General features: G+C 41.9%; 1 long non-coding RNA gene across 1 annotated transcript; it reads right to left on the minus strand.

Moving 5' to 3' along the window:
• Positions 1-5,826: 5,826 nt before the first annotated feature.
• LOC130522673 (uncharacterized) lies at positions 5,827-9,641 on the minus strand. The gene is made up of 2 exons (XR_008949674.1): positions 9,086-9,641; positions 5,827-7,907 (listed from the first exon to the last, which is right to left on the minus strand). It is a non-coding gene; the product is annotated as an uncharacterized LOC130522673 (long non-coding RNA).
• Between the last annotated feature and the right edge of the window lie 1,041 nt (positions 9,642-10,682).

Here is a 10,682-nt window from a genome sequence, read left to right on the forward strand (position 1 = left end):
CCCTGCTCGTCTACCTCTGCGTTTCGAACGTGCACGGCCATATATCGATGCCTCAGCGTTTCCATTGGTTAAACAGCGCCACCCGGTGTCTCAACCTGGCATTGGCAGCCCGGCGTCTCGACCTCAGCGTCGAGCTCTTGCTTTCAAACATCTGCCAACACCCACCCACCCCCCACCCCCCCAATTAGGTCCATTACATTTTATTGATGAATGCATTGCCTGTGCATTAATGATTTATTCGTGTGCCAGCCATAATCAGTGTGAGTAACTGGAGAACCCTTCCTCATCTGAAATGCCTTTTGGATCTCAAAGTGAGTGTTCACATCCTCCAGGAGATGCAACCAAATAAATGTTGTTTTCTATTGTATTTCTGATCTTTGTGTTTTCCTCTTGAGCAGATTTGATGTTGAACCTGGAGTATAAAATCGACTTACATACTTACAAAATGCAAATTAAAGCTCATGTTTGGAGTGCTGCAATACTCCGTTAACTCAATACAAGCTAACTCAAAAATAAATTAGAAGTAGCTAATAGCAACTGTTGAGTGCTCAATGCCACAACCATCAAGAAGAAATTAAAAAATATATATAGAGTATTTTAAAAGAAATTCACATCAACGTGAATTATTTATGTAAAAGTCCCATTGCAGTCCTCTTCAACCAGACGAGAGCTTTTCAAGTGTAGTTGCAACATTGAAAATTTAGTTGATGCATTCAGGGTCCTCAACCTCGAAGAGCAAATCTCTTCTTCAGTGCAGCATGCATTAGTATTGTAGTTGAAGATCACTTACCTTCCCCTGGAATAGGTTCTCTCTAATTATTTCAAGGGCCATTTATTTTGATACCACCCCCTGCTGTGCTCACATCACTCCGATGTGGCTCGTAATAAAGCGAAAGCACCATCGGAGGCCGCCTGATTCAAAATTATACTAAAAGTATCAAGACGGATGAGAAATAATTACAGGACATAATAACAGCGGCCACGGGGTGTAACGCTGCACTAAACCTGTAATTGTATTAGAAACATATTTCAACAGACTGACCCTTAAAGGAAAAGTCAACTCCAGCATTCATATGGTGTAATACACAGTATCCATCATCGAGGCCCCCCGGAGGGGCTTTGTGATAAGAAGACATAATAAAGTTTGTGCTCTGCCTGTTTCCCCCAAAACCCATCTCATCTCCTTGTAGATTTCCAGGAAGCTTTTTCCCCCCAGACTTCAGGAAGGGGAAAAAGGTGAACTTTTGTTGTTTATTAGATTTATTATATGTGTTTATTAGAAAGGCTGTTTCCATTAAAGCTTGATTAGAGGTGAAGAATAATGCTTCAAATGGAAAATCCAAGTCGGGCATAAAACTTAAAGCAGGAACTACTACAGTTGTAATTATGTGTGGAGATTATGGAACAATGTCTGAGATCTATGAACTTAAATGAGACTAACGGCAAAAACAAAATGTAAAAACTCCACATATTCTTGATGTAGATGTCAAATCTGTAGCTTGTACCTTGAATCACTTTGAAATTGTTGTGTTCTTTCTTCTTTATCAGAGTGGGAGATTTTGTCATGCACCAAATCCCTAAGTGCACTGTTAATATTTAAATATAGCGATGTTCCGGACGACTAATGTACAAATACAACAGAAACCTCATAGAGCTGGTGAGAAATGCTGCCCAGCTGCAATATTTCCTTTTAGGTCCCCACGTTCATTATTCCTGTAATCTTCTGCCTCACTGGTGTAAATTACAGGAGTGACAAAGAGAGTTTATGGAGCCACGACGCCAAAGAAAGACGTAATACAAAAAATGTCTCATTATCACAACAAAGGTTTCAGCATTTCAAGGGTTCCAGGAAAACCAGAGGGCTGAGGATTTAACTAGCAATCTTTCTTTTTAAAAAGCAATGTAATGAATATTATTTTGACTTGTCGCCTTATGATAGGGTGACCAGAAAAGGAGGAGCAATCCGGTTGGGACTACTTTGCCAAGAAAGAAACAACGCATCTTTGATGTAAACCCACGTGGCTATTATCAGTTTACTTTTCTGTTGTATTGTTTCTGCCCAACAACCACAGACCTTTGCTAGAATGCAATATATTTCACCAGACTGAGCCCACAAGTCATGTGACTATGAGACCAATGTGTCATGGTGGGGGTCCAAGGACACTTTGGCTCATCTTTTATTGTCTGCACAAATATCTGCTCCACACCATCAAAACATAAAGAAAATGTCATGTGATAAAGACAAACCCTGGCTTTATAATAGGGCGTAAAAACAGCCCCACCTGAATAGGTCTGCACGCCGTTCCTCTATTCAAACCTAAAATAACGACTATTAATCTTGTGTGTTCATTTTTACCCACATTTCTCCATCGTCCATCATGCAGACGTATGAACCTCAGGTGTATGAACAAGTTGCTTGGCTTGTAGGTTCAGATTAAACAGTCTCATCCAGGCATGAAAGACTATAGAAATGTCCCCCCCCCCCCCCCCCCCCCAACTCCTCAACAAACCAGTGGGATTCTCTCTGATCTCATGCACTCCAACATCCTGGGATATGTTTCATGTCACAGCCCCGTTTCCCCAGTTCCCTCCTGTCCCTCTGCCCCAGTAATTTTCCACTCTCCCTGCCTCTGCTCCACTCTACCTGCCAGCCACTCCCACCCCGTTTAGCTCAACTCCACTCACCTGCAGCACAGCTGCAGCTTATTCCCAACCAGCCCGGCTTATAAGCCTCCCCTGCACGCTCAGTCTTTGCCAGATTGTTCTTCAGCATTTCCATGCAAGACTCTCCAGCACTTCTTACCTGCCTGACCTCCTGTTGCCGAACCTGTTTGCCCCTGACCTGCCTGCACCGCCTGTCTCCCGGTAAACTCACCAGCCTTCCGTCCCTGACCACGACATCTGCCTCAGCGTTTCTGGTTCCTGTCTGCTCACCTGGTCCTGACCGTTCCGACTGGCCCCAAATTCGCTGCTGCTCATCCCCAGTCTGCTCTGCTACTTCATCAACCTCATCTCCTGTAAGCCCCTCTCTGTCACTCCTGCCCGCTGTAAACAGAACTGTACGGTTCCGAGGTTCACGTCCTCCCCCTTGGCTCTGCATTCCGGCTCTGCTTTACTTTGTGTGGGCTTTGAGCCTGAAAAACGGACTGTTTCCTTGTCTGCCAGAGTTCCTGTTTGCCTGTGTACTAATAAAGGGTCACTACCAACGGTTCCAGCTTTCCAGAGTGCTGCTTTTGGGTCCAAATTGCACCTGTCACATTTTATCCCTTAAGTGGCTCTATTTCCCCCCCCCCCCCCCCAAACTAAAATCACACAAGCTGAATACATGCTGAACTCTGACTTATTTTAGAGTTGACAACGCCGGACTTTGGTGTTGCTTAGCAATATGGCGGCGTGCCCTTTCACTCTCGGTTTTGCGCAGTTACAGTGAGGAAAATGTTATTCCAAGTCTCCATAAAATGAAGACAAACCAAGCTCTTAGTTTAAACAAAGGCGTCAACATTTTTCACATCCAGCGTGATAACAGAGCTGATATGTTTCACAGTAATGACACTTAGGGTTTTTATCACATTAAACCGTTAGCTGCTATATGTAACTATTTAGCCATGTTTGGAAGAGTTGGTTGTATTTTAAAATAGTTTATTATAATGAGCTGATGCCGCTAACAGCAGATCCACTGCAATCAATCTCAGAACCATGGCAATTCTGCCAACTGAAAAGGACATGAGGGATTGTGAATTGTTGTTTCTGCTGATGTAGCAGCGGGCTAGCAACAATGCTTGATTGCAGAGCAGACGTCAAGCGGTATCCCAAAATGTTTTCACCCCTTACCTTTGCAACTCTATTGTGAGGGACAAGGGTGGATGAAGGGGTTAAAAAAAATTGGGATTCAGCCCAACAGTCGGGAGTATTTTTACACGTCAAGTATGGAAGTTGAATATTTGCTCACCTGTGGGAGTCAACATACTGATATTGTGAAAAAACAAATGATGTATGTTAACTGTTGGGAATGCTGCTGTGCCATCAAAATTAGACGGATTGCTTTTGTTCCTTCCAATAAAATAAAAATCAGCAAACACTAAACACAAGCTTCACTGATTCATAATGGACATCTTTACTTGAGGCCAGCAGTTCAGCCAGAAGAACATTAAGAAAATCCTATTTGTTTACAGTGATGTGGTCATGATAATTAGATTTAAGTCCCCTTTAAGACCCAGTCGAAATGGATTTGTTCCGACACCCAAAGCCAATGCGGATTTATTTACAAGCCGCTCTCGTTATCAGCACCATTCTCTCCCTTAATACCCGTGACCCTTTCTAATTTCTCACCGAGAAACGTCCAACTCCTCCAGCTGAATGAAATCTGCCTGCCTGGCGTGCAGACACGATTCCCTTACAAGTCATTACCTGCTCCTTCCCTCCAATTCCTCCCACATGCTGGAGTGGGCCACAAAGCCCAGACCTAAAAGAACTTTACTCACATTAAATTTCCCATCTGTCTCCATCTATTTTATGTGCGCAGACACCACAGGCCCACTTTATGGCCTTGTTTTGCAGCGCTACTTAGTGGGTTAGGTATTAGCCAGGCGCTTGGAGAGGAGCAGCACCGCCTTAATGGGGGATAATTTTCTATGGTGGTGGTTTATTTTGCTCAGCGGGAAAGTTTTATTTGATTTACAGCAAACAGGTGAGTTCATAAAGTAACTCGGATCAGACGTCAGTTTTAAGTCCTGCCTATGGAACCGAGGTCCCCTGCAGCACCAAGGCAGAGGCACATCAGCATTCATGGGAACGATCCTGAAATACGCTGAACATGTAGCGATCAAAGTCACAAATCGACGTCAAAATATTTAAATTTAGGTCAGAAGTAACACTTCATTCAGCAAGAAACACTCCAGCGAAAAACCAAATGGAAACACATTCCATGGAAAAAAAAAGGTGCATCAAAACTGTATAGCATCATGACTCGTCAACTCACAATTGTATCCCCACACAGCTCCCAACATCGTGTTAACGCCTCAGTATTTCTCTGCCGTTCCATCTTCAGTGACACACACAAACTGATTTAACAAACCAATTCATTGCTGTTGCACTTAAAGCCTTATGTAGATGCAGAAAAAAGGAAAAAAATCCCAATTTTGGATGTAAAAGTGAGAATATTGAAGTGAATGAGGAGAAACTCCCCAGACAAACCTTTGGGGCCAGATCTTTTCATATGCAGCCCACATAGCCTGGAGACAAATCTACATCGACCTTCTTTAGAGAACCAGAACCAGTCCAATTACAAGTGTGGTCCGTGCGTTACCATGACGGCCAGGAAAAACGTAAAACTCCCTGGAAAAAAACTTCAGTTAACATCAGCAATTGAGAAAAAAAAAAGGTAAATAGTATACAACTCAGCTTGAAATCAAAACCAACCACATGGAGGAATCGTACTGCACTCAACAGGGAAAAACATTTAAAATGTATATTTCGAGCCTCACGCACGCGCCCAGGGTTCATTAAAAGCCTCCACAGTCATCATTAAATACAGTCAGCAATGAGAACAAATAAGCCAGCAGAAAAAAGACGGTCTCAACAGCATTTAATTACTTTGACGTTATTTTCCTGTGTGTTCTCCTCTTTTTTGTTCGTTGTGGTGCTGGTAAACAATATTCCGCGTTGTCGACGACTTTGTGAAGGTTCTCTTTCAACACGTGTGGCAAATGGAACTAATTTGTGTGAAGACATTGAATTTGAATTTCGCCTCCATGGCTGTCCGGCTGCTGTTGGTCATCTGACAAGTCAGGACAGGTTGTTTTAAGACGAAAAATCACTGACATCAACTCTGTTTAAACTTTTATTCCACTCATAAGGACGCATCTGCCCCTGTCGCCCGTCATGTTGCTACTCCGCCACCAGAGGCGCTGTTTCGCCCGTTTCACTGAAGAACTTCCTCAAACCCAGACAACTTCATTTTAAATGATTGATAGGTATAACAAATGCCGCTGTATGTTCTTTATGTACCAGTCAATTACATGACGTCTAAACTAAGCTCTATACTACAATTGTGTACATGATTAATTTAAATCTGTTCGTATCCTCTTGAATGCATCAGTCATTCTTATCAAAAACATGCTACTTCTCTGATTTTTCTAGCTTCAAATTTATTGCCATAAATCCTGCATTCCATTCCCCTGCAAAGACATTGAGAGTGGTGAACTGCCTGTCAGTCGAGTTCCTGGCTAATTAACATGTTTCAATGGGGAGGTTTCCATGGCAACAGTAGCACTAAAGAAAGCCTTCGATGATGTACATGTAAATAAGTCACATTCTATTTTAATATTTGATTTCAGTGTGGCATTCAATCCAACTGCAAGCCTTCTGCTTCGAATGAAACTCTATGTCTAAACAAAAGCAGCAAAATCATCTTTTATCATCTGAGTAATGCAGATGAGGAGTTATATATATTTTTTCGTTCCTCCTGGGTGCAGGAAACCTTCATCTTTTTTTTAACCATGCATGGCTATCAATGGAAATGGGCTAAAACTGTATTTCCACACACCAATTCTTGTTTAAAAACAGCTATTTACATTTTCATTCATTTCTTCTTTGAAATCTCCAAAAAATAAACAGGACATGAGGGTTTAATGTGAAGATGAGGGTCAGCCAAAGAAAAATGAGAGGTGTGTCCTACTTCAAGTGGAAAATGTTGTGCTGGTGTATCAACTTTCATTTGTTCTGTCAAAAGGACACGCTAAAATATATATATGCAGAAGATAATCTCAGCAGCAGTTACTGAAAAGCTGTTTTCAGGAGGCAGTTCCTCGACATATGCAAGGCTTTAGTAACATCAGGGAAAAAATAAGACGATGGACAAAGCAGACCGGAAAAATTTTGTCTCCCTATTTCAGCATATACGCCTTTGCAGTGGAGTTGTCATATTCAGACAGGAGCATTGAGCAGCGATGCAGAGAGCAATTCATCTTAAATTATTAGAATTAGTTTCAAGGTTAAATGGTAGTAGCTCTGCAGTACACACATGGAGCTCAGAGTGGGAAGATTGGAATTTTTCCACAAACATAGAGAAATCTTTGGGGAGGAAAATATTTATCTCTTTACATCATATGCATGCATGCTGACACTGAAATCAATGACCTTTCCACCGAGCACAAAGATCTTTAAGTCTTTACATTACATTTAATCTATGTCGCCATCTCGCTGTGCTCATGGTCAATTACACCCATGGCCCGGCGATTTTTGACAATTTCCAAAATGAGGATTTAAAAAAATTAACAGTGTCATAATATGTGACACAATGATGGCAATGTTGATGATTTCTAAATTGATGCAAGAGTTAGTCATGCAGATAGAAAAAAATGCAACCCATGACAAATTACATATACATTCACAAGGACATTTACTGTCAACAAACTGTAAATTACTAATGGAATGACAGACAGACAGACAGACAGACAGACAGACAGACAGACAGACAGACAGACAGACAGACAGACAGACAGAGTTCAAATAATAAAATGGCTGCTGTTGTCATCCAGGGTGCATCTTCCTTTTCCCATTCTTGTCCATGTTGCCTCGTTAATTTGCCGACAGGCTGGGTTGGATTGATGATACATATAAGCTCGCGAGTTTGATGTGTAGAAAGGTCAAGGAAGCAACGGCACAGAAATCTGCAGTCATTGACAATTTGACTCCACAGATTACCTGTTGTATTGAGTGGGAGATTTGAAACCCTCGGAATACTAATAATGACCTTACAAACTTAAAAGTAAAAGGCTCATGAAAGTCCTTCATCATTGTTTGTCTCCTCCAAACACACGAGGCGATTTGAGGATAGGAACCATCGATGAGCCGTGCGACAAGACGTTAATCCAGGGCCGGCACGCATGGATAATCCCCATCAGTCTCTGTAACAAATTAGGAACTGTGTTAATTTAAAATCCAATTATCTTCATCATTGTCAGGAGTTGATGCAACTTAATGATGCGTGAAATAGCAGGACGCCTTTATGTGGGTGACGTCATGGGACAGCGGCGACAAAGACGCAGTGGCACAATTTGGCCACAAGATGGAGAAATAGTCCTGCAGTACTTTTTGTGAATTCCGAAGTCGGGGTGTTGCTTTTGAATTAACTTTTATTGAAGCATACTGAATAGAGCTGATGAGACCTTCATTTAGTTCAGTTAGTCCATGCATTTGTTACTTCCAGGCTGGACTATTGTAATTCTTTATTATCAGGGTGTCCAAACAACTCTTTAAGAAGCCTCCAGCTGATCCAAAATGCTGTAGCCAGAGTTCTGACAGGTATTGACAAAAGAGATCACATAACTCCTGTAATGGCGTCTCTTCATTGGCTGCCCGTTAAATTTTGAATAATTTTTAAAACCTTTCTTTTGATCTATAAGGTCCTCAGAGGCCTAGCTCCACCCTACCTGGAGGAGCTAGTGATACCTTACCAGCCCAATAGACCGCTCCGCTCTCAGAATGCTGATCTAATTGTGGTTCCCAGAGGCTCTAGAAGTAGAATGGAGGGCCAAGCATTTAGCTACCAGCCCCCCTGCTATGGAACCAGCTCCCTGTCCAGGTACGGGAGGCTGACTCCATTGCTACTTTTAAGATCAGACTTAAAACCTACCTCTTTGAAAAACCTTATTGTTACTAATTCTGTAGTTCCAGTTACTGTCATAGACAGACAAATTATCATACTTAGGGGGTCGTCTAATCGTTAGGTTAACATCTTAGCAATGTTGTTATAGGCCACTCCTTGCCTCTACTCGCCTCTCTTCTCCTCTCCTACTCTCTCCTCTCCTCCCCTCTCCTCCTCCTCTCCCTCCTCCTCCTCTCCTCTCCTCTCCTCTCCTCTCCCCCCTCTCCTCTCTCTCTACCGCCCCCCCATCAGCAGGAGGGTCCCCCTACATGAGCCTGGTCCTGCTCAAGGTTTCTTCCTGTTAAAGGGGAGTTTTTCCTTGCCACTGTTGCTTGTTTGGGGTCAGGCCCTGGGATTCTGGAAAGTGCCTTGAAACAATTTTGATTGTAAAAGATGCTATATAAATAAAGATTGATTTGATTTAAAACACAATCTAACCATGTGCAAGCTTGTGTCATGCATGTACAATCCATGTGCAGGCATGTTCAAAGGTAGACCTCCAGAATATCCACAGGATTCTTGCTAGAACAGAGAAGCAGAGAAAAGGTTTGAGTTGTCTGTACACATTTAAAGACGAAGAAGATTTTGATTTAATGATTTTGATTTTAACAGAATAATTTCAGGTGCCAGTGATGGAACTTTGAGATCATATGACAAACTTAACAAATTAAACCAGTGCTTTTACACTTAGTAGTTCAACTGATATGGCTCATGTGAATGAGCTGATGATTATTGCTGATCACATCCTTAATGTTTTAACCACAGCTAAGATACACAAAATCAGTTATTCTTTCTTTGCAGCCTCTTTGTGTTTCAATGTTTTCTCAAAATCAAACCGCATACCAATATTACATATAAATCTTGAAGGAAAGGGTTGCTTCTCTCTGTTAAAGCTGGAAATAAGTAGTGCTGTACAATGCTGAGGTAGTGTGGTCTAAAAACCAAATGAATGAACAGATATCAGATGTGATATCAGAGGTGCAACGACGTCATTTGTGATCTATGGGGTGGAAAGGCTTATATGCATTAAATCAATACCAGAAGCTGCAGCTTTGTGTGGTAAACTGTGAATCATTCTTTAGTGCGTTCAGGTCATTGATTCCAGACAGGCTAGCATGAATGCTCTCCTATTATTATTGATATTATCAATATATTCTAGTTACTGACTTGTTAACATGAAAGGCAAAAAAAAATGTTTTACAAACTGAAATTCTGCTTTATGTAGTGCCAAAACACAACAATGTACTGTAAATCCTAATGTAGCATTAGGACTTCTTCCTGATGGTATTCAAGCTATTATTTGTCTGTAAACCTGCAAATGAACTCAAAAAAAGCCCCTTTAAATTCCCCTTAGATGGTTTCATAATAAGGTTTACGCACATGGTGGAGGCTGTCAGCCCACTGAGAGCTTTTATAGCTCATAAACATCATTGATGACTTATTATAGCTCAGAAAACTGCACGAGTCTCCTGGTGGTGTGTGCGGAAAACCATGGGGGTGGGGGGTGGGAGAGTTTGCCTTTTTAAAAATCAGAGTGAGAGAAGGGCCGGAGTTATTGTGAACGCCAACTGTGCTGTGCATGCATTTTAGTTGACGAAGGGAAAGGATTAGGAAAATGCTGTAAAAGCCTCAGCTGCAGGCAACGTGACAGTCACCGATGCAGTAAACTTTGTGTTCTCCATGATCTGTGTTGAGCGGGTTCAGCTTCACACAAAGGGAAGCACCAGGTCAGAGCCCTATTAATCACATCGCTGACTGTCAAGTCATTGTTGTTTTCACCTATGTAATGTGAAAAAAAAAAAAAAAGAAGTTACTATTCACCTCTGGAGTGAGGTTGGTCTATGAGGTCCATGAAGGGCGGTTGAACGTGCACTGAATATTTATCCCCATTCAGAGCATGCTATGCTAAACAATTTCCCCCGTAGGTTTAAACCCATTGTCTTACCTGCAATGTGTTCAAAAGGTTTTTGTAGTCTTTGTTCACCATGCTGTGCATCTTTCCAAGTGATTTCTAGTGAGCAAAGACTGCTAACAT

The sequence above is a fragment of the Takifugu flavidus genome, chromosome 3 (assembly GCF_003711565.1).
Source record: "Takifugu flavidus isolate HTHZ2018 chromosome 3, ASM371156v2, whole genome shotgun sequence".
Taxonomy (NCBI): Eukaryota; Metazoa; Chordata; class Actinopteri; order Tetraodontiformes; family Tetraodontidae; genus Takifugu; species Takifugu flavidus.